Here is a 23,401-nt window from a genome sequence, read left to right as displayed (position 1 = left end):
ATTTATAATATAAAAATGTTTTCAAATAATCATTGTTTAATTGATTGAACTATAGTAATTCGATTTGGTTGGGGGACACCGGTGACCTCCATGGTATTCAACGTGTTAAAAAACTCTATATTGTCATCTGCTGGCAATGAATGCAATCGATTACGTTTGCTATTTGTTTTAACTAGTGAGCATTCGCAAAGCCATAAAGAACTACGTGTATTTGTCGCCTCCTGTTTTTTCTCTTTTGGCGCTAAAAGCATGTCCTTAAACCGTGGATCTAGCAACATTGTATGAACGAATATTTCGTTGTTAACTCCTTTCCTTATAATTTCTTTCCCAATTGCACACAACAGAGATATTTTATTGTAAATAATTCATTAGAAAAAGAGAAGAATTTTACAATCATTCTATGTCTACGTTTATTCGGAAATATTACAAGTAATAATAGAAAAATAATATTCAACTCGGACTTGAAAGAATTAAATGATATTTTTATTTGTTAAATTCTATTTGAAATCTTCACCATGAGTCTGACACGATATTGTAGGACAAGGGTTTAATAAAGTGCTTAAAGAGCTGTACAAGTGAAACATTATGTAAGAGTATTTCTTCATCTATTTCTGTGTCGAATAATTATTATTATAACTATAAAAATGATTATTATTATTTGGATATCTCTTATTAGAAACACCATGAGTCTAATGTGAGAAATGAAAACTTTAATAAAAAGAACAAGTATTGTTTAAATCGTTATGATATTTTATATTTTACTGGCACCAGAAACAGTATAAAACTTCTTATGAAATTATTATATTTAAACATGCGTATAAACTCATTGCAAGTAGGTAAAATATATGGACAGAGAAATAGTCTTCCATATTATGGAAATTTACCCTCTAGCACTTTCATCTATGGGCTGTAGAAACGGTATTTCTATGGATTTATTTATCTAACTTAACGGAAATTTGTAAAATTTCAATTGAAAAACATTCATACCTTTTTCTACAAAAAATGCTGAAGTGTCTACCGTTTGCATAAAAAAATTGATGTTCCGCCCTTAGCATGCCCAATCCATTGATGAACGAAGTAAAATTCATGGAAATAAAATGAACAATACTGAAAAAGCTAAATAAATAATAACATACATACATACACTGGAGTAAATTATTCTTGATTTTCTAACATCCTCTAAATCGCAGCTAGATTTAACCATGAAATAATTAATACTAGAACTGCCAAACAGTCGACTAGACAGATTTCTATTTTCTTACACAAATTATAAGAATACACTTGTAAAGATTTCATTTAATTTATATTTCAGTACACGTTTACACGAGTAAATAAATTTATATAGTAAATAATTTGTTACAGAAACTTTTCCATCCTTTCAGTAATTGATGAAGAAACAATTTGAAATACTTGATCTTGACTTGTTTAATAGTTTTAGTATTACAACTACAAGAATTCAGGAATTCGTAACATGTTTCGAACTTATAGCTCGTATAATGTTTACATGTTTTAATTTCGATAATGCTGTTAAATGTAGACTGAAACAGAAAGAGTACGATGTACTGAAAATATTCGGACTGAGAAAAGAATTTCGAAATGTCAATCACTTTTTGCATTGAGTTAGATGACGGGTCGCTAATGAAAAAGAAAACTTGGACTCTTTCTATTTTCCACGGGCGGACCAATAACATGTTTACCAACTTTACCAACACAGACTTGAAGGCATCGTAAAGTTTTTCAACATTGTTTATCTGTCTAGAATGCTAATTGTAACATTCACTTTAAATTTAATATGCGAGGTGTGCCGTGTAAAACAGAATACCCAATTATTTCCTCTACTAGTTATGGCACGACAAATGCTTCGTACACAATTTTAATGAAATCTAAAGTTTCTTTTCTATAAATGTAATTTTTCTCAACTTTTTCAAAGATTCTCAGGTGCTTTTATGTACATGTAAATATATTTTTTCGGAAAATAAGTACATTTGCTATTTCAGTAAACTTTCAATGTCACGTTCTTCAACGGTGAAATATTCTATAATATGAGCAATGACTGATTGCACATCTCTCTGAATAGTTTACAGTTAAATATCATAGGCTCTAATTATTTATTTCGACATATTTTTTTATCGAGGAATATCGTTCTTTGTATAATAGATATTTGAACATCTGTTCACATAGTGATGAACTATAACAATACAAGTTACAGCTGAACATACATTTCAGAATTGCACAGTAAGAATTTCTGTTTCTATGTATCGTATTCCAATTTGGAGTAATGCTTAGATGCATGCACTGACGAATATTTTAATCCTTGTAAACCGATACTACACATTTTATTTTATTTATTTTTTTAAATTGACATAAGTTATTGCTAAAATTCGAAATCTAGAAGAAAACTAATTTTGCGTTTATTTAAAAATTAAAGTCCAGGGTTATTTTAAGTTTGCAATACTGCCAATATCGAATTGTACATTGATATTACACTACTACTGCCATATATAGTAGACAACAATATGTATTGTGTAAAAAAACATGGGCGACCTTAAAAAAGGTACACAAATTAATTTATCTTGCTTGCCTCCAAAAATCATTTAAATTACATGTAAAACATTTTTTGTATCATCACTGTTAAAGAAGATATTTAGGTGACCTGTTTTATGTGACATTCTCTACATATGAAAAACGTATTTTTGGGGACTAAAGAAACAGAAATAAAGAATAACAAAGTTGCCAGGGTTTTTTCCAAAGGAATATAGGATTGCAATAAAAGGGCTCTGAAGGACTGGTTAGCTAAATTAAACTAACTAAATTAATTATAAAGTTATTACATTAATCAGTGAGTCATTTATTAACGACCCTAAAAACAATCCTAGTATAGTAATACAAAAACATTTAAACAAATTTCTTTACATTCACAGATTTTGTAAAAATGTACAAAGTATACAATAATATTGGAAAATTTTTTACATATACTTTTCATCTGTATGCAAAAAACTTTGTTTCATGCATTTTGGGAAATATTGAATAATTTACATAGAATAATTTACATTTACAATAGAAACAAGAACTGCTGTCATGTTTGCTGAAGCAGGATTCCATTTTATAAACAATATCGTAACGTGAATTGTATATTTTCAAAACTACTCTGTTTTGAAAATTTTGCAACATGGAATTACATAAGTACTTATAGCGTACAGACAAAGATGCATCGACAGAAATATTTTTCAGAAAAAAAAGATAAACTTGTTTTTAAGTTTCTGTAGAAGACTCCAGACTATGAGAAATACTTTGAAAATATTTCTTTGCAATTTCATATTACGTGATATTCCTACAGGACATAAGAAATGTTACGATCAGAAGTTCGATTAACTGCGTAATTGTATTTTTGAGCTCAATATCAACAAGAAAACTGACAAAAGACGTTAAAGTACAACAGTATAAGAAATTACTATCAAATAAAGACATTTATTTTCCGTGCTTACGCAGCACGATCGGGAGTAAATACAATGTCACGATTTTGCAGCAAGGATAAATAAAGAAATTATAAAAAAATGAAGATATAAAGTAAGACAGATAAATATAAATGTATAAATTTGGCAATACGAATAAAATAGATGTATAGAATAGGAGGGTAAAATGGAATACAATACAGTAAAATACAATAAAATAAAATAGTGCAGTTAGATAGAATAGTATAAAAATGGGGTAAACTAAAATGAGGTACAATAGGATAAAATTGGATACGTCTAACAGAGTTGAAATTTTACAAACAATAGCAGAATAATCGAAAAAAATACAATACAAAGTAAGTAAAATAGGATAGTACATATAGATAAAAGAACCAAAAATTGATAGAAATAAAAATACATACGTTACTCTACAAATAGAATAATGCTAGTTAATACTACGTCGTATACTATTAATAGTAATACTACCTACAATTCGATTCTCTTAAAAATTACTGTTATGAAGCTGAATTTTGAATGTTACGGAAGGTATTAGATGAAAGACGGAATTTATATACATTCGAATAATTCCCAAATTATGCGTTTATGAAAGAATTCTACAGTTTTTCAAGGAATAGAGAATATGAAAGGTATTCTACAAAATATGTATCTTCTTTCTATGTAGGTGGCATATACTATTTTTTGTACTATATTTCAAGATTAGACGATTGTTGATTCAATAATACCTCGCTCAAACTCTATAGTTCCTTAACCAGTTAACTGCATTTGACGATTATACACGTTATCTTAAAGATTGAAATGATACTAAATATTTCAACGATGAATTGCGTATTTTTTCAGATAAACATGTAATTCTTCTTTGTTTTGCTTTGGCTTTCCATTAAAATATATCTTACGTGCATTCGTCTTGTGTTTGACGAGTACACATTTCATTTTTTGATTTTATTGCGGTTAAGAGGTTAATCATAAAAATGTTAACCCCTTACATATAAAATAATCTTATCTGTTTCATTAATCGTAAACCGAGGTTTGATACTTTTGACCAGCAGTATATATTTTCTGGCATCGAAGCATTAATGGTGATCTAGAACACGAAAGACAGAAACGATGTCGATGGCATTTATACATATTCAAACATACCGTCTAGGGCATACGTTGTACTTGATACGTCAGTCGTGGCACGTAATAGGAAATTTTATTACTACATGAGTCATTTGAGTATGTCAACATCGTACCTTCTCTTTGGGAAGATAATATGTTGAACCATGTCTTTTTTTGCAAGCAATGTTACAAAACGCAACGACAAAGCAATGGTAAGAAACTAATAGGTCTTTCAACTCTCATATATTTGATATTTCAGTACAAAGTTTACATAGATAGTAAAATACCATTCGAGAAATGGCGTTGTAATGCTGCAAAATGTTATACAACATGAAGAATACATCATTATTTTTATAGTATTATAATAAGAATCAATAACATTTGTACGTAAAAGACAAAAATTAAGCTAAATCTGAAAAATGTGCAAAATTTTGTAAATTTTGTAAAAAATAATCAAAGTGACAAATTTAAAAATTGTTTGTACATTTACTACAAAACCTGTATAAAAGTCTCTTAGAAAAAATGATTCTATATATTCACCCAAATAAAATGATATGTATTGTTATAACTAGATTGCAGATTTTTATACATTTATGAGAAATTTGAAAATGCGAAACCACGCAGAAAACGCGCAATACAATAAAAATATATGAAGTATCCAAAAGCGTAGTCCTTTTTATAATATTTTTTAGCAAAAATATTTCTTATCGTAACTCTATTTTTCTAATTATGTTCTTAAACAGTTTCATTTGCATAAAGATCCGCAATCTAATTATAACATTGTAGGCATACAAACATATTTCGATAACACTCAAAGTAACGAATGTCACGCATCAATTATTGACGATACTTTTAATTTAATTTGAAAACCAAGAGTCTGAGAAAAATGTGATTGTACACGATAGTTTTTAATTGAGGAAGTAAAATATTTTTGCGAAACATGAAGTTTCGCAATTAAATAGCACAGTATTAAATAACACAAAATCATATTGTCTAAAAGTTGAAAACAATAGGAAAAAATGGTTTACAGAATCATATTCGACATAAGATATTTATAACAATAAAAAATTAATGAATCGAAGGAACTAGATCTACTTTAAAGCAAGATAACTATTTTTAAGATGGTAATCAAAAACTAAGAAATGTAAATACGCAGGCTTTATTTTTGCTTTGAAAAATATTCAGAACTTTATTTTTTCACCGAGCGAGAGAATTTTCGAATAAGCTTCTAAAGTTTATTCGTCTATTTTCGTTACATTCGGTATACGTTACACTATATTTTCGAAATGTGTACGCATAAACGTAAAATGGTAATGCTAACAAATACGGCTCTCACTGATTTCTGTAAAACCTATGAGCGGGTTAAAATGAAAGTGATGACAGACTAACAATACTTTTAACGGTATTATGCTAATCGATCTCTAATTTGGTATAAGCTGCATGTATTTCTATTTTCAGACTTTCGGTATTTCACGGATTTGTTAGAATTATTTGATAAATCATTATGCTTCAATATTTCTCTCAACCATGTAACCGTCATCTACAGTTAAAACGCTAATGTTTAGATTAAGCCAACTCATGACGCAGTCTGGATAGGCGTGGTATGAAGAGATCAAAGTTCTTCAGAAAGATTTCCATATAGAACACTGTCATTTCCCTAATATGTTGCCATCCAATTTGTATATGAGAAGGTAAATATTTAAATTCATCTTGAATTTCTGCTCATTAAACGCTGAAACATTTTAAACTCGAGTCGTGAATCCTTATCGAAGTTTTTTTAAATCAGAAGGATGCCTAATTACAGTTACATTGATATAATAAATTCCGATAGCCTCTGTATTTTTAAATTAATTAACATCGAGATAAACTTTCACTTCCTGATTTCATAAAATTTGCGATTATTATATACATAGGTAAATACACGTGTAGTACCCTAAAATTAATTAAATGAATATTTATTCACTTTGCTCAGGTTAAAAGAGATATCATAATATTAAAAATTATTTTTCAAAATTCAAATGAGTTAAGATTAAATTTCTTCAATGACTAATTTGTTTAACGTATAGTTTCAATCCTGTCTGAATTCTTTTATGTAAAAATTATTAAAACTTTAAACTTTTAGAATTAACTGCTTTTATTAAAATTTAATGTTAGTTGTTATTTTATTAAGTCGTCTACAATTGCGCCACGTCAATATAGACTCAACTGAATTTTTGTTAGAATGTACAGGTTTTCTTCTTATAAACGTTTATGGTAATTCGTTGGTGTCAAGCATAATTCAAGGTGACAAACATTTTCTCATTGTCTCACGAATATATGCATATATCTATGATAGTAAAACGTGAAGCGAAAGAAGATACATATGTAATCTTCGAAATAGCAGATAAAACATGGGACCGGAGACACTGTCTACGTATTTGATAAAAGGACAAAACTCGATAAGTTTGTATCTTTCATAGAGTTCTTAATTTTAGTCCGAATTAGTTTATGAAACATATATGTTAATATACGTAAAAGAAGAAATGAAATATTTATTTCGAATGGTAGTGAAGTAAATACAAGTTTAAAATTTAATTACAAAAGTGACGGTCATTATTATCTTATAATATGTTAAATAAGTATGGACAGCATTAATTTTTTATTTCCATTAGAATTTCTCCTAGTTTATTTAAAAACACGATTTATATTCTAGTTTAGATATATAGCGACTTAAAAAAAATTAATAAAGATTTTTATCATCTTTCATGCGATGAAAATTACAGCATCGTGTGAAACTAATTTCAATTTAAAATTTGAATAAACTGTAACCGTTTCAATAATCCAATTATTGACAAGAGCCTAGCAAGGAATACACGAGGAAAAAAACTTGATACGGTATACGTCGTAATGCGAAAATAGATAACCTCTAATGTAAAAGGAGAAATTAATCACGTCACTTCCGAGAGAATCAGTTCTTATGTTAAAACAATGCCATTAATTGGTTCGCATACAATGCAAGTGACATAACGACCCATATCTGGCGCAGTAATTCTGACCATAGAAATGATTGAATTATTACTGACACATGGTATGCTTGAAAATTATCCGTTTAATTAAACATGTCCATCCGCAGAATTTTTCGCAACACATCTATTACAATATATCTAAACAGATGCAGTACGATTCTAGTTCGAATATCCATACTCAGAGTTTTTAGGTTGTCGTCAATTTTATTTTAATTGAAAATAACTAGCTCCCATGAAATTACATTCACAATTTTGTTAGTATTACTGCTCTTAATATAATAAGATCTCCAGCGTAATAAGTCATACGAAGAGTGATATCTTATTAGCTTAATGGAACAGATTTGTCAAATTACGAAGAAAAATTGCATTTCAAGTATCAGTTTTCTTAATAAAATTTCTACATCTGCTCTAAATCTATATTATTTTCTGCTTGTAATGTTTCATTTTACTTTAAAAAACTAGTATGGAATAGTACAAAATACTAATAAGGAATAATATATTGAAGTACGGAAAACAATTAGATTAAATTACTATTTAACTAATTTGTACACTCTCTTAAAACATAATTGTTGCACAATTAGTTATAAATTCATATTACAGTAAAATTGAAATTCTAACTTGTATAATCATTACTGTGATTCAATTACAGGATTGCAAATTTTGTTCCAGGTTACATTAAAAACTTCCTTTCATTCAGAGAGATTTGTTATCGATCTATTGATATGTTTTTATACAGGAAGAAGGTATGATATCAACAGACAGTTTCTAAACTACGTCTAACAATAAGTGTGACATTCAAAAGTAGGTCCTTATGCAGTCTTTCATCATATTTTAAAATAATGGGAGATAAAAAGGAGAATAACACAATACTTATCTGTTTGAATCAGACTTGGTATTTAGTAATTCGAATTCTAAATTATATTAGATATAATGAAATTCCATTTTATTTCGTTTCAAAGTGTAATTATTTGTTTAGGTTTAGATTTTAAATGGAAAACTTTAACTTATCAAATATTGAATTCCGATTACTAGAATTAACTGAAAAACTAACACTTTAATTGATAGACCTTATTTTCGCCCTACACAGATACGGCAAAGTAATGAAAAATTCAACTTCTCATTATAATTCTATATTTCATATCAAGTTTTCTTTAAATCACTAGAAACAACAAGTACTTAATAAATATTTGTTCACGTTTCAATTAGATAACTACAATACGGGCTTTAATTCTTATCAATACAAAATAATTTAATTCCTAAACCGAAATAAATCTGCAGTTGTTGAAAATTCCTTTCTATAAGGAAAATATATTTCTACCAAATGCTTAATCTTTTGCATACATAAACGTCGTCAAAGCACACTTTTTCGCAGTTTGCATTAAGACAACTATTTCGATTTTGGTATGGATAAAACAGATTACTTAACTTTTTTACCTCCAATATCGTATCAAACTCGTGGCGAAAATTTTAAACTGAATTTGGGAAGTCTAAATGTTATTCATGTTTTATAAATATAAAATTAAATATACTTTTTCATTATCAATCGCAAACCTTTGGAGTAATCACAGACATGGAATAAACATCAAAAGTCGCTCTTTTCTTAATATATTATTAACGATGAAGTAGTTGTGTCGATGATAGTTACGAAATAAATCATAGGGCAAGGGGTTAATATCGAATGGCGACTGATTATAATCTGTATCGAAGATTCATAAGTTACCGGTAACAACCGTTTGGAATGTCAAGGATGAGCATCGTGACCCAATGCACACGAAGATCTAGCTAAACGAATATTTCCGAATCAGCTCTAGCTCAAGGCTGCACTAAATTCTAATTTACTTCTACTATTGATTTATTGACAGCGCTACGAAACGATAATTTCAGCTCAACGGTTCGCGTTTCAAGCAACATTAAAACAACGTTTCGAAAGACCAGACTGCAGCTGCGTGCTGCTCCAAGGAATAAAAATGATAAAAATCAACAAGCAACGACTTAACGAACACCTAGAATTCATTTGAAACCTAAATATCGATCTACCTGGAACAGCTGGTTTACCAAATAAATACATATTTTTAACCTATTATTGCTCTTTCGTTCGTGAAAGCGTGTTATTATGTGTAATCACGTGATGATTTGCATAGCAAACGAGCTCAATAAAAGTATCCATCACGAGAAAATAGATCGTAAGAACATCATTATGAACAACTCGTATTAAGGAAATTTCTCTTGTGAAATTCATTCTTATATACTTCCGATTATTTAGTGATAATGTCTCCATTTGCAATCACTATACTTGAGTAAAAAATAGCGTTAAATAATCCGATGATAACAAATCTCACAAAAGAGAACAAAAATGTTTTTCCTATTATAGCTTGCAAAATTATATATCTTAAGTGTTCATTACATTCATACTCAGTTTTTTTTTATTCTCTACGCCCATTCTTTTCGGTATAATCGTATTATAAACTATTCTTTCGCTATTAATCGGTAGTTCATTTTAATAAGTTAGTTGGATTTTCTGATCAAGTACCCTAACTACTTCGAAAAGTTTTTCTTCGTTTCTGATAGGTATTATCAAGTATTTCTTTTGGAATTGACAATGAGACACAGTATATAACGAAAATATTTAATTAAAATATATAAAAATTCAAACACAATCGGGACATCTATATTTCGTCGGTACCTTTAAGGTTTGAAACACGTCGCGTATTGTCAAACATAAACACGAATATTTGGTTTCATATGTCAAGTGAATGGGGTTGAGATATTGGGTTAAACGGAAAGTTTTGTCGGCAAAATTCTTGTGAACTTGTGAAATTTTGACAAGAATTTCATCGTTTTTCAAATACCGTTTGTTTATATGCGTTTGAGAGGTAAGGAAATGGGGGAACATATATGTTAGATTGAGAAATAACTTATTTTTCCCCGAAAGTTAGCCGTGAAACTTTCTATTCAACCAATATTTAAAGAATTGCATTCTGCTCCTCCTTTACCTGTAAAAAGAATAATTCAATATCGAGTAATTTATTTGAATATTTGTATTAGGATTACGTCTATTTCAGTTCCTCAGTGAGTTTAAACTATTAACCGATTCCTCTGGATGAATTTCTGCTCCGTAATTTTATAGTACGTTCTATGATTAACGTAAAACCGTTAGATTTGACATTCGTGTCGTTGTATTTGCTCGGATTAAGTTCTCGAACGTAAATGTAATAAACGGCGAAACGAAAATGTGTAAGTACGCGGCGGAAAAAATATTTCCTCTTCCCTTATTACTTTAATTTCGAAGGAGTTTCAGCCGGAGAGTAAGAAGATCAAAAGAACGATGATAAGGGATTCTGCAATGATGGACGAGAGGAAAATAGCGGGCCGTCATGAATTATGCAGATGCTTCAAATTTTTCGATATCGGTACCGAATATAGAACAAAATCGAATATCAAGTTCTTCAAAGTAACTTATTAAAAGAAACAATGAATTGTTTCATTTATTGTTTTCCTTTATTCGTCGCAAGCAGCAGAATATTATTATCATAACAATGTTTGTGGAATGGTTTCAAAAGATTTTGTATTATTCCTTTAACGGACAAATACTTCTAACGTTGTGGTGTTCTCAAATATAACACCCACAAAAGAATCGTGTCTAATAAATTCACATGAATCTACAAATTTAAATATCACATAAAAATTAATTGTATCGTCTAATTTCACGAAGGGAAAGGACTATAAGCAGCAAACAATTTTCCTCTAAAATTTCGTGTATTGCTGACTGTTCTACGATCAAACACAACTATTCTTTTCAAGCAGTGCGTGATCATAGTATGTTACATTGCATAATTTTTCCATCGTAAGTGTCTTCCGCTTAATTCCTTTCGCAGTGTTCCATGCGAAAAGGTACGATCACAATAAAATGCAACGCAGTTTAACGATTCGCGAAGTACCGAAAAATCTTACCGGCTGATTAACGTGGTAAATCCTAAAATGCGGCGAGGCACGCAGCGACAACCCAGCTCTGCACGAATCGCTTCGGATCTCCTTCCGTTATTACTTTGGACGATAACGGAGCGACGGGACGACGACGAAAAGGTCGCCAAAAATGCCGAAACTCGTGGCACTCGGACGTTTAAACCGACTGACTGGTGGCCTGACAGTCAGATGGACGAGTTCACCGTGAGACTTTCAGCCGCCTCCGATGACACCCACCTTGCTCTGTCACACCAGCACGATGAATTTTTACAACGGCACACTTTAACTTCACTCTTCTCACTGCGTGTTCCTCGCGCTACCCTTCACGCGCACGCATAATTCCCCGACGATTGCAGCCGACGTGAAGCACCCGCGCGTCCTGCGAAACGGTCAATGGGAAACGCGATTACGATATTCTTCCAACTCCAGAGGTGTTCATGGGAACACGTGACCGATGAAGCGTCGGTGCACAGGGTAACAAGAAACAGAGCTTAGAAGAGGTTAGCAAGCCGCGGACAATTACGTTCACTTTCCAAATCGCCGTCGGACGACCGTGGGTCTCGTAAACAAGAAGGGAAGAGAGAAACGACAGGGAAAGGATTAGAAACCCGCAGAAATTCCTATCGAATTTTCAACGCGATTACGCCGAGGTAACTCCCTCTTTACTTCGAGTTGCCTGGAGACTCCATTTCGGTAGCAAGCACCTTAGGTGTGTTCACGCGTTCTTCTTTTATCTTTCTTTCCCAGTGTTCCTTCCTTCCTTGCTTGTGAGAGAGATTTCTCGGGTAGTTCACTGGTACCGGTCCAGGAAACAGATGTCCCAACGGCAATTAGCGTCGCGGTCTGGCACCGAGTAGCTACTGGTACTGTATCGCGTTCTTTAAGCTTCTAAATCGTACTACACCGCGGCTTAGACACGCTACCTGTAAGCTCTCTCTCTCTCTCTCTCTCTCTCTCTCTCTCTCTCTCTCTCTCTCTCTCTCTCTCTCTCTCTCTCTCTCTCCCTTTCCCTCTATTTTCCTCCCACCCTTCTTTTCCCTCTCTCTCTCTTTATCTGTCTTCGTTCCTTAGTTAAAAACGTTTGCAGAGGAACGTATATGAAGACGCAACATCGCCGACGATCGTCCCTAGAATGTCCTAAGCGCGTCCAGTTTCACCTCTGCTTTCTCGTCAACGGGCGTGCGTACTCGGTGCCCGAGACAACGTCGAGGAGCACGCACGCGGTAACTCTCTCGTCTTCTTCGTGCGTGCCTATCGTTTCGGTTTTTTGTCTCTCCGACGGATCGAAAGCGAGTCCACGCGCGCGAGGAGATCGATCACATCGGGAAACGTTGAACAAGAACCTCGAGCTCGTTCGAATTGTACGATGAAAGGAAAACAGAGAGAGCGAGAGAGACAGAAGAGGAATGGAGAAAGGATTTATACTAAAGCACAAATCCAAAGTGTCCCTAGATGAGAATCAGAGTTGAAGAGAAGACAAGTGAAAGGAAGAGATGGGCGGACAGCGAGAGTTTACAGAGAGAAAGAGTGAGAGAGAAGGAGAAAGAGAGACAAAGAGGAAAGGAGGAGAGAACGCAGGAAAGAAATACGATGAAGAATGAACACACCCACGCAGGAGATTTAGAAGCGATTGTACGAGCCTGTACGTAACTCTGACGGGCGCGTGTCTTTCGTATCACGTACGAATGCGGCGGAGCTACTAGCTAGCGCGAGGTAAAAGCGACGGAGCGAGGCTCTCCCCCAAGCTGATCCTGCGTGCTAAACGAGCCGCTACGCTGCCACTCGCTCCCCACTTTCCCCTCCACCCTTTCCCCACGCCGGATCTCTCTCGCAGTGTCTGCTTTGCGCCGCTTCCACCACCCGCCGCTACTACCCACCGTTATTCCATCCTCCATCGCGTCCACCACCAACGCTACCTTAACCGTTCTCCTCGACTTTCCCCTGTTTTCCTCCTTCTCTCCACTAGCGTTTCTACTACGTGCGCATCGACGTGCCCAGCTGCTACACGCGTGTCTCTACGGCTATCACGTATTTACGACACGCGTGATTCCCTTGGCGGGAAAGCGAGAAATGGAAAAAGTTTGTGAACGGGTTAATTGTCACCGAGGAGACACCTGATCGAATTTTCGATTCTGTCAGTTTTCTTTACGGGAACGTTTCGATTTCTTATCGTGGTAGTTCAGTGTGCTGGCTTGTTTAGCGTCGCTCGGCAGGGTTTTGGTCGGGTCACGGAAGAGCTTTTGAATTAATTGTCGATCGAATGCGAATTTATTCGTTGTTTGAGGTATTTGTATACGAGGTTACTAATATGTACGTATACCTGTACTTAATTTGCTTCGTTAGCAGGACATATTCAAATTAGTAGGTAGAATTTATGGTAATTGTGCGTAATTATTAGTTGATTGGGGTATTCAATTTACAAAAAGTTATATCGCCAATTATCATAAACCAACGTACTTATTTGACACAATTAGAGTAATGCACAACGCTGTTACTAGTACCTACCTACAATTAGAATTTCGACGTTGATGTGTTGAATGAAGCATGACTCAGAGAAATGTCATGGAATTTATTCACTTTCATTATTTCCGGTAATAGTTTGTTACTAATATCCAGTCAAACGATTACTGATGTGAATACATTTTTATTGTGAATATTTTTCTCGTAATTGCTTCTTGTGTTATTAAAAAATAATACATTTTACTAGAACCATTTTCGTGTTTATATTAATCTATCACTTGCAAAAGCTGTATAGTCTACGTAGGAAAATTCAAAACGACTGACAGTTTTTACACGAACAAGTATTCGAAGGAAATCCTTCTATCTTTGATCATTCTTTATTGAAATTTCATTTCGTTTCTAATAATACATAGAATAAAAGTAAAGAAGGTGTACATCTTCACATACATCAGGAGAATACTTCTGTTTTCTTTTTCCAATATATACACCTGTAGGATGTTTCCAAAATTGTATTACTAGAAATTAAGTGAATGTGCATGGAAAAGTAAGTCATAAATATAAAATAAAATTTTCTCGTTGTAGACCGCATTCTCCAAAGAATTGACTTCGATTTATCCAACACGCCTGTGCTGATATAAGTGGAAATGGTCAGTCTCGGACAGACACATTCGCCGATTACGATACAATAGAACATATAAACGCTTGATATACAATTATCTCGAAGATAAAACATCACCTGGAAAAAATGTTATTTTGCGTTTTGTACTTACTTTTTCAGATAGAATAATAAAGTACTGCATAAAGTAATTTGCACTTATGAAAAATATTTAATGTTAAAAGACACAACGTCATACAAATTAATTTTTTTATGATTTTTAAATGGCATAAATTTTCAGGTACCTATAATGCAAACCATCTTTTAAATATGCGTTGATTATATTAAATAAGTAGTATAATTTCATCAACTATGATTAGACGAATTCGTGGTACTTTTGTCCTTAAATCCATCTAAAAAATTATTAGCCATAATAATAATAATAATAATGATGATGATAATAATAACAACAACAACAACAACAACAACAATAATAATAATAATAATAATAATAATAATAATAATAATAATAATAATAATATTTCCTGATCATTGCAAAGAAAGAAATTTTCTGTGATAAAATATTAATTTTAGAAAACATAGTGAACATACACGATTTCTTAAATGACTCTATAATCGTAAATAACACGTTTTTGTATCTAAACATTTTATTTTTCGCAATACTAGTTATTCCTAAGGAGAATGTTTTAATTCCATTTTTTATATTAAAAGCACGTTGCTTGATAGTAGCATATTTAAACAAAGATTTTTATATACAACCTAATGTCAGTTTATAATATTAAAGGATATAAACAGCGTAAATAATTTAGCTTATATACTTTATCATAGATATCATACAAACATATTATCACTCGAAAGAAAAAAAACTTTTTCTTATACAGCTATAGTATGTGTTCCTAATAATTAATATTCCTTTCTCTTCGAGTTCAATTCAAATAACCCCAAACGCGTGTATTACTACACTAGAACTCCGTTTACATCAACAGGCCAAAAGACATGATAGTTTATATAATTGAATGGTTCGTATAATAGAATCTCACCAAATCTTCCCACTACCTACACTTATCAGATGTGATAGTGAAAGCTACGATTTAGACGATTAGATTCCAACTTGTATATGTATAAATATTTTACATACGATTTATCTAAACTAAAGTATCCAAATTATAAGAAACAATGAATAATATTCACAATTAGTAATACTTTATTAAAAATATAATTAGATCCGCCGTTGGAACTCAGTCTATACAATAATATCATAACTCTGAATTCACGTATTATGCTTTGAACTCATTGCAAGCCTGTTCATATACATGAAGTACAGATAAACGGAGTTCTACTGTGTTTCAATTACAACATTAATCTGCCAATTTGTAACATTCAATGTTTCATTTTATTTCGCATTCCTTGAATAATTGTTCACACAACTGCAAGTACGGTCGATTTCATTATTATGAATAAAGATATCGTCACCAATTAATCGTCGCGCGGACGAAATTGCACGCTGTTGCAGTATCTCAAGGTATCACGCGGCTATTAATTTTTAATTAATCCAAACCACGTCTCCCGCTTCATAAACAGAAATGCAGTACTAAACCATTATCGACCCTCCAGTATGTTTTACCCTTGGCTGCACACATATTTCTTAGTAGGTTCTTCCTTTAAGCTTTCATACATAGGGTGTGCCGTTTAAGTGTGTACGGTAGAATATCTCGTAAAGTATTGAAGCTGGAAAGAAAATGTCCTTACAAAAGTTGTTTGGTATGAAGGGGCACATTATGTATTATGAATGTTATTTCCATAGCTAAATAGGTGGAGGAGATATCACGGTTAAGTTAATGTTTTTAAATGAAATTATACATCTTTTTTCTACAATGTAACAGCGGATTTTTACACCAATTCGATGATGTGCAACATGATATTATTCCGTATATTAAATTATAAATGTTGAATATCGCTAAATTCGTCTGAAAACTCACTATTACATTGTAGAGAAAAAGATGTATGATTCCATTAAAAAAAATTACCTTGACCTTGACATCTTCCCCATCTACCTAGCTATGAACATAACATTAATGCCACATAATGTGCGCCTTCATACCAAACAACTTCTGTAAGAACATTTTTACTCTTTACTTTAATACTTTACGAGATATTCCACACAACATACTTAAATGACACATCTTGTATACCGATACCTTTTATTAGCAATAATTTAGAAATGTTAATGGACTGCCCATGAGATTTCTTTACAATTTTCCGTTCGCCAATGACAGTGTCCTCGAATACATTGTAGCAGTTTCTATCTCTGTGACACTATAGCTGTTTGATAACAGCGCATCCTCTTATGGTCTGCTTTTTTTTAAAAAGAACATTGAGGTACAGTCACAATGGTTATCCACATTCGGAGAGATGACGTTTGGGTGTTTGGAGCTAGAAGGTCAGCTATTGTGACTACCGGTGTATCTCAGAGACCTTCTTTCGAAAAGAGACCATAGTTCCGATAAACGTAGAGGAAGTCCGATAAACTGTTAAGGTGGCAATCGATGCTCCGGTAGAATGCCTGTAGACCTTCCTTTCGATCAACTGAATATATCGTCCCACGATGCAATAACTGCAGTCATAAACGTTTTCTACCACATTCTTTTATCTTTCAGACTGTGTGCGTCATTTCTTGCTTTCAACGGATCCAGTTTCATTAGATTCCATTCGTATGCTTTAAACTGTTATACTCGAAAATTTACATTTTTGGCAATTTTTCTTTATTTGAGACATTGTAAATTATAAAAAATTCACCTAATGTATTTTCAATTCTGGTTGTTGTATTGTTAATTTCCTATGCGAATAAAGATTGTTGAAAATAGAAATAGTAACAGTATACCGAAGTTATTCGAAAGCACAAGGAAGTATTATCATCGTACTTTCTGGTCGATATATAGTACCTTCTGGTACATATTTTATGTTGCATGTATAAATTGTTATATATTGAATATCACTTGTCGACTTTTCATTTTTAAAAACTATCTATGCGTTAATTATATATATTTATAAAAAATTAACGACAACACTTCCTTGTGCTGTCGAATAATTTCAGTACATTGTTACTGTTATTTTTATTTTTAAAGATTATTTTATAGACTACTTTAAATAGAATGATATAGGTACATTTTTAATTGATTTCTGTACATAAAAGTATTTAAAAAATCATTAAAGGATAGAATGTGATATTTGTCACGTACAAATATATTTTTCAGTTTATTTGATAACCTAAGATGTTTGTGAAACAAAATCTAACTATGCAATGCAATGTAGTAATATGTATTTATATGAAAGCTATCAAAGAAAGATACAGAGTTACAAGGAATGTGCAGAGGGGAACGACGATTGTTGACATCAAGAATTTCTAGTAAATTTCGTGCACTGCTAGCTTATTCCATTTTCTTAAAGAAAAATGAAATCTATGCCACGACTTTCTTGAGTGATTTTCACAGAAATAGAGTTTACTTTATTATACGAAAATGTAATTAAATTCTATTTCACATACTCCATTTTTACAATAAACTGAAAATTACTGCGTAACGGTCTCGTTCGCTTGAACAATTATATAAGCATATTTGTAATGTAATGAAAATGTATGTAATTGTATTTTGAAGAATGTGTAGGATCATTTGCTATAAACTGTACATTTTTTATAGATAATATACAAATAATTTCTAATTTTGTAAATTGTATTATTTTTTTAAAAACTCTGTATGACGAAGAAAAATGGTTCTCAAATGTGTATTTAGTGTGCGTAAGAGATTATGGAAATTGACTATTAAATTCTGGGAGATAAAGGAAAGTTAAAATTTATTGGTGAGTGCAGTATCTATGCACTTATGCAATAGTTTTGTATTCTTAATTGAAATGTGAGAAACGAAATGCAGTGCCAAAAAAAAATCTTGTATAACATTAAAATTCTATGGAATAGCATTATTTTTATTGTCTTTCGTACTGTTTTCCTTGACCCAGAAATGTTGCCACCATTTTATTTGTTTGTCACGGTAATACTGGCTATTTTTCACTGCATGGAGATTTGACAAATTTCTAAACTCGAAGATGAAGAATAAGGAAATACATTTTATTTGCTTACAGATCTTTCATAAACTAAAATTGTGAGTGTATAGGTATCAGGTGTGTTTTCGTTACACAGGACAAGATTAAAGGATATTGTAGATCAATTTCTTCTATAATCATTAAATATTTCTAATATTTCTTATGTCATCGTATGATAAATAGCAAGTAAATTAAATCTGTACTCCGCCGCGCTATAATTTTATTTCATTAATTCACGACGGAGAATATAAACATTTATGTAATTGTGTATAATATTGGAACATCTAGTTAATAAAACTATAGATTTTATTTATACCATGTGTAATGTTTTATATTTAATATGTTTTAGTTGAAATATTGTCTAATTTGAAAAATTCTGTAACTGGCATTTACCTGGAGTATATAAATATATGTAAACTAACATGATATTGAGATGATCTAAGGAATGTTGTTATGCACTGTAATCAGGGTATAGGTCTTAAGCTTTATGCGATCACTTGTATTTTGACGTTGATTGAATTCCATTATAACCAAAGCGCTTAACAGGTATGACATATAGTGCTTGACATAAGTAAAAATAGAGTGGATGACATTTTGGGAAAGCTTCAAAATGAACATCATAAAGATGTTCAAGAATATAACTGTATGTCAATTACTATGGCAATTACTTTTGCCATATCCTCGAATTCATATGTGGTTACTACTACCTTTCCAATATTTCTTAAGCTACGTTATATGATTCTTACGCTTGACGGATTCTTGTGCCATAAAATACAATACAATTTCTGAAATGACTCTTGGCTTCTATCACCATCATAATTCTGTTTCATTGTATGAAACTTAGCAGACTTCAATCCAATCGCAATTTGAAATAAGTAAAATGAAAATATGAAAGCCACGCCCATAAACAAATCGTGAACGCAGACTACGAGACACCATCCTTTCGAAATAGTAAGTGGTACTAAAATGTCCAGGTTAGTTATTTACAAAAAGGAATCTTAACCCCTTGCCCTATGATTTATTTCTTAACTATGATCGATACAAGTACTTTATCGTTAATAACTTATGAGGAAAAGAACAAATTTTAATGTTTACTTTACGTCTACGTTTACTCAGAAGATTAACAATTGATAATAGAAAAGTAATATTTAATTTATATTTAAACAAAATAAATAACACTTAGATTTGTCAAATTCACTTTAAAATTTTCAACGTAAGTTTGATACGGTATTGTAGGTCAAGAGGTTAACTTTAATTGTGCTAAACATTAGATATGTTGTAGAGAGAAGCATTCTAAATAATATGTACTTCATCTGAGGTATACGGCGATCGTGGTTCAAAAGTTATGGTAAAAAGAAGGTTCTAGTTCTTACATTATATTTAGTGGAATGTAAGTATTTAAAGTTGAAATTGAATATCTATTTCCGCAAAATTGTGATTGTAGCAGTAATAAAATGTGGTTAGGTTAGTTCTGGATTAGGTTAGTGCCAGGCTTCGGACAGAATGCACGTTACTCAGGACCCTTTCCCCTACAACGAATCCAAAATTTCGCAAGATTGCGGTTGAGGTTCCCTTAAATAAATAATTGTCAAGCCCAGTTTCTTCAAATTAGAATTTATTTCCAAATGAATAAGTGTCAAATACGTAAGTAATACATGCAACTGCTTAGCAACATTAATTTGTCAAAGGAGCAGTAATAAAAACGAGTATTTTGAAGTTCTTTTCAATTCACTATATAATGATCATCTTCTGATCTAAATAAACAAAAATTTGTTGTATTTTTTCCAGGTTATAGGACTATAAATGTTTCGGTTAAATGACAAAAATTCAAGAATTTTTAAGATTTCATCGAATACTCGTCACTTTAAGTTACATTCGAAGTTTAATAACTTGGAGAAAAAAAACGCACAACACATTTTATGAGTTCATTGTAAAGGGGAAATTGCAATCGTCAAGGCCATGGTAGATTTATGTATTCAAACAGTTTTTCAGTGTTTATAGGAATGTTGGAAGTTCTACAATTTTTCATCCATCGTAAAAATACTTTCATGCACCATTGTATATAAATGAAAAGAATGAAAGGCAAAAATTAAATTATGTTAAAGAATATATTTAAGAACGTTTTACTTTTAGTAGCGAGAGTAATTTTAATATTTTTAGATGGAGTAAGTAGAAAACGACAAATTGTAAAAAAAGGAGTTAGAAACTTATTAATAGTATAATATTCCAAAAAGTATTTTATTAAGGAATGCAACAAAAATGAGAATTCAAATCATGTATAAATATTATTAGGATAACGACTGAAAATCTATTAGTTCTGAATTTATGGAATGAATTAGACTGAAGATATAAGAAAATTACTGAACCTTTAAAGAAATTTTGGAAGTATAGTTGAAAAAAGAAAGGAGTTACGCAACTAATACAATATTTAGAATACGTAACTTGCACCATGCCTTAACGTTTGAAATAAATTATGTAACAGGATGGCGTCTTATAGAATATAAATTAATTTCTGTTCGGAAAAATTAATATAAAAGTTATTAGTTTTTTTAAAGTGTCCGAATATTAATGTCATGTTAAAATAAAATATTGGTCGTTATAGAATAGATAATATAATAAGTTTTATCAATTATATAACTAGTGTTTATTAACTTTCGTTAATTGGACTCTATACAATTATATAATATACAAAGGAATGTGCGCCTAATATAATATATAAATATATAAATAGGAAACTGCGCCTTTACTATTAATATGTGTAAAGTAGGTACATTTACTTGTGTCATATGTGAAACACGGAATGTGACCATTAGGTATAAATTAAAACAAAAACATTCAGTTTCAAGTAGTAATAGAATTCCATGTTCAAATGCAGTTTATCTTCTGCATTCAAAGTTACACACGTAAGTGTTTTAAAGTATCGATATAATATTAAAGTAAGCATTAATATGTTTGCTTGTGAATGTCTCATATCCAAACGAATCAGATCATAGAAGAAAGAAATCGCTCTGTTAAAAAAATTCCCCAACTACACTTCTTCAATAGATTCTGTTGAGAAAAACAGACGTTGCGAAACCGTTTCTTTTTTTTTCTTTATTGCTTGTGAATATTGTTAACGATGGAAGGGGTGCAGCTTGTGCCAATCGCGTGACTGACCTTATTGTACCTGCCAAGTTTCATGGATTTCTTTGCAGCCACTGTGCCATGACGAAACAATTAAAAGAAATTTATCTTTGTTGATTGTTATAAAACAGTTTGAAACGGGTAAACACTTAATATGAAAAACTGTTACCGAGATAAATGGACAGTTTCAACATTTGTTTTATAGATTGTAAATATAACGTAATCCACTACCTACTGCTATTTTATTGAATTACACTATGTAATTTAACTGAAACGATAAAATCAGTTTTCTATGTACCCTAATTTTAATAATTTACAGAAAATTTTATGTTTATATAATTATTAACACGTTGAATGCCATGAGAGTCACCGGCAACCCTCAATTAAATCGAATTACTATAGTTCACTCAATGAAACGGTGATTATTTGAAAACATTTCTATATTATAAATAATGCTACCTAATGCGGTGACATTCTGCTAAATTAACGTGCAATAATAATAATGCAATCCAATCAAATGATGTATGTTATGTATTTTGCTGTATAAAATCGTGTGGCATTCAACTTGTTCAACGTGTCAAACAATAAAAGAATATTACTTAAAGTTTAATGCAATAGATGAAAAAACTGAAAAATATTTAATATCATATTCTCAATATAAATTTGCATCATATAAATTGTTAGAAGTGTAACCAAAATTGCGCAAGAACAGCTGCACATAATTGAAATGTAACTTTAAGGCTTGCACAGTCGTACCTTCTCCACAAACGCCACCACCACCAGCTGCTGATGTCTTTAGCAGGAATGCTGATTAGCATTATCTTACTTTAAATTTATTAGAGAGTTATGAGTTTGAAATTATATTCAGCATTTTATATATACTACTACATTCTCATTAAATATTTTTATGCTTCATGTTGACTTATATTCAATAAGTTAGACGCCTAGTGAGCACCTTTACAATTTTTTAAATTATTAAAAGAACGTATCACAATATAAGAAGATTTAACATTTAAATTTAAAGTAATACGTAATTACAGCTACACAAGAAAATTGAAAGTTAAATGTCAATAGGTTTGCAATTTATATAATTTTGAATTTAATACAGTAAGTATAAAAACCAATCGATAATTAATAACGATGATAATTATTATAATATTAAATATAAATATATATCACCATAATGATAATTATGTATCTTAATTACTTTAACACATGATTTTAATTTCCAAAAGAAGTGCATATATTCAATGTAAAGCGAAATATATATGAGACATTCACATTGCGAATGAAATAATTGGATTTTATCAGAGCATATATAATATGTCTAGACGTTGAAAGGAAGTTATTGAATGTAGGATTAACTATTCCAATAATTAAATTTATTTAGTTGGGCACTTACTTTGTTACAGTTTGAACAGAAAGGCATAAATTTCCCCAGGAACCTGACGCACTTAAGTACGTAACAAAGAAACACAAGGTTAATGTAAATGTACTAATTCAAACATCAAAGAGAAGCTTATTTAACTCTCTGACGGCGCACCGGATGCCAGGTCATCGGGTCGGCA

General features: G+C 31.4%; 2 protein-coding genes across 7 annotated transcripts in view; both read right to left on the bottom strand.

Annotated features, from left to right (window-relative positions):
* The window catches only part of LOC116435237 (neuronal calcium sensor 2), a 158,400-nt gene extending 135,145 nt beyond the window's left edge, over positions 1–23,255 (bottom strand). The window contains exons 1-2 of one of the 5 annotated variants that reach the window (XM_031994626.2): positions 13,147–13,286; positions 11,528–11,918 (exon numbers count right to left, since the gene is read on the bottom strand). The gene's annotated coding sequence lies outside the window, so the exon portion shown is untranslated. The other 4 variants (XM_076372097.1, XM_076372096.1, XM_031994627.2 and 1 more) reach the window with 4 other exon arrangements.
* Nca (neurocalcin homolog) overlaps positions 1–23,401 on the bottom strand; it is a 484,597-nt gene that overhangs the window by 163,017 nt on the left and 298,179 nt on the right. The window lies entirely within an intron of this gene.

Source organism: Nomia melanderi, chromosome 11 (genome assembly GCF_051020985.1).
Source record: "Nomia melanderi isolate GNS246 chromosome 11, iyNomMela1, whole genome shotgun sequence".
In the NCBI taxonomy this organism is placed as follows: domain Eukaryota; kingdom Metazoa; phylum Arthropoda; class Insecta; order Hymenoptera; family Halictidae; genus Nomia; species Nomia melanderi.
The sequence above is the reverse complement of the archived record's forward strand: the minus strand, read 5'-3'. Positions and strand labels throughout refer to the sequence as shown.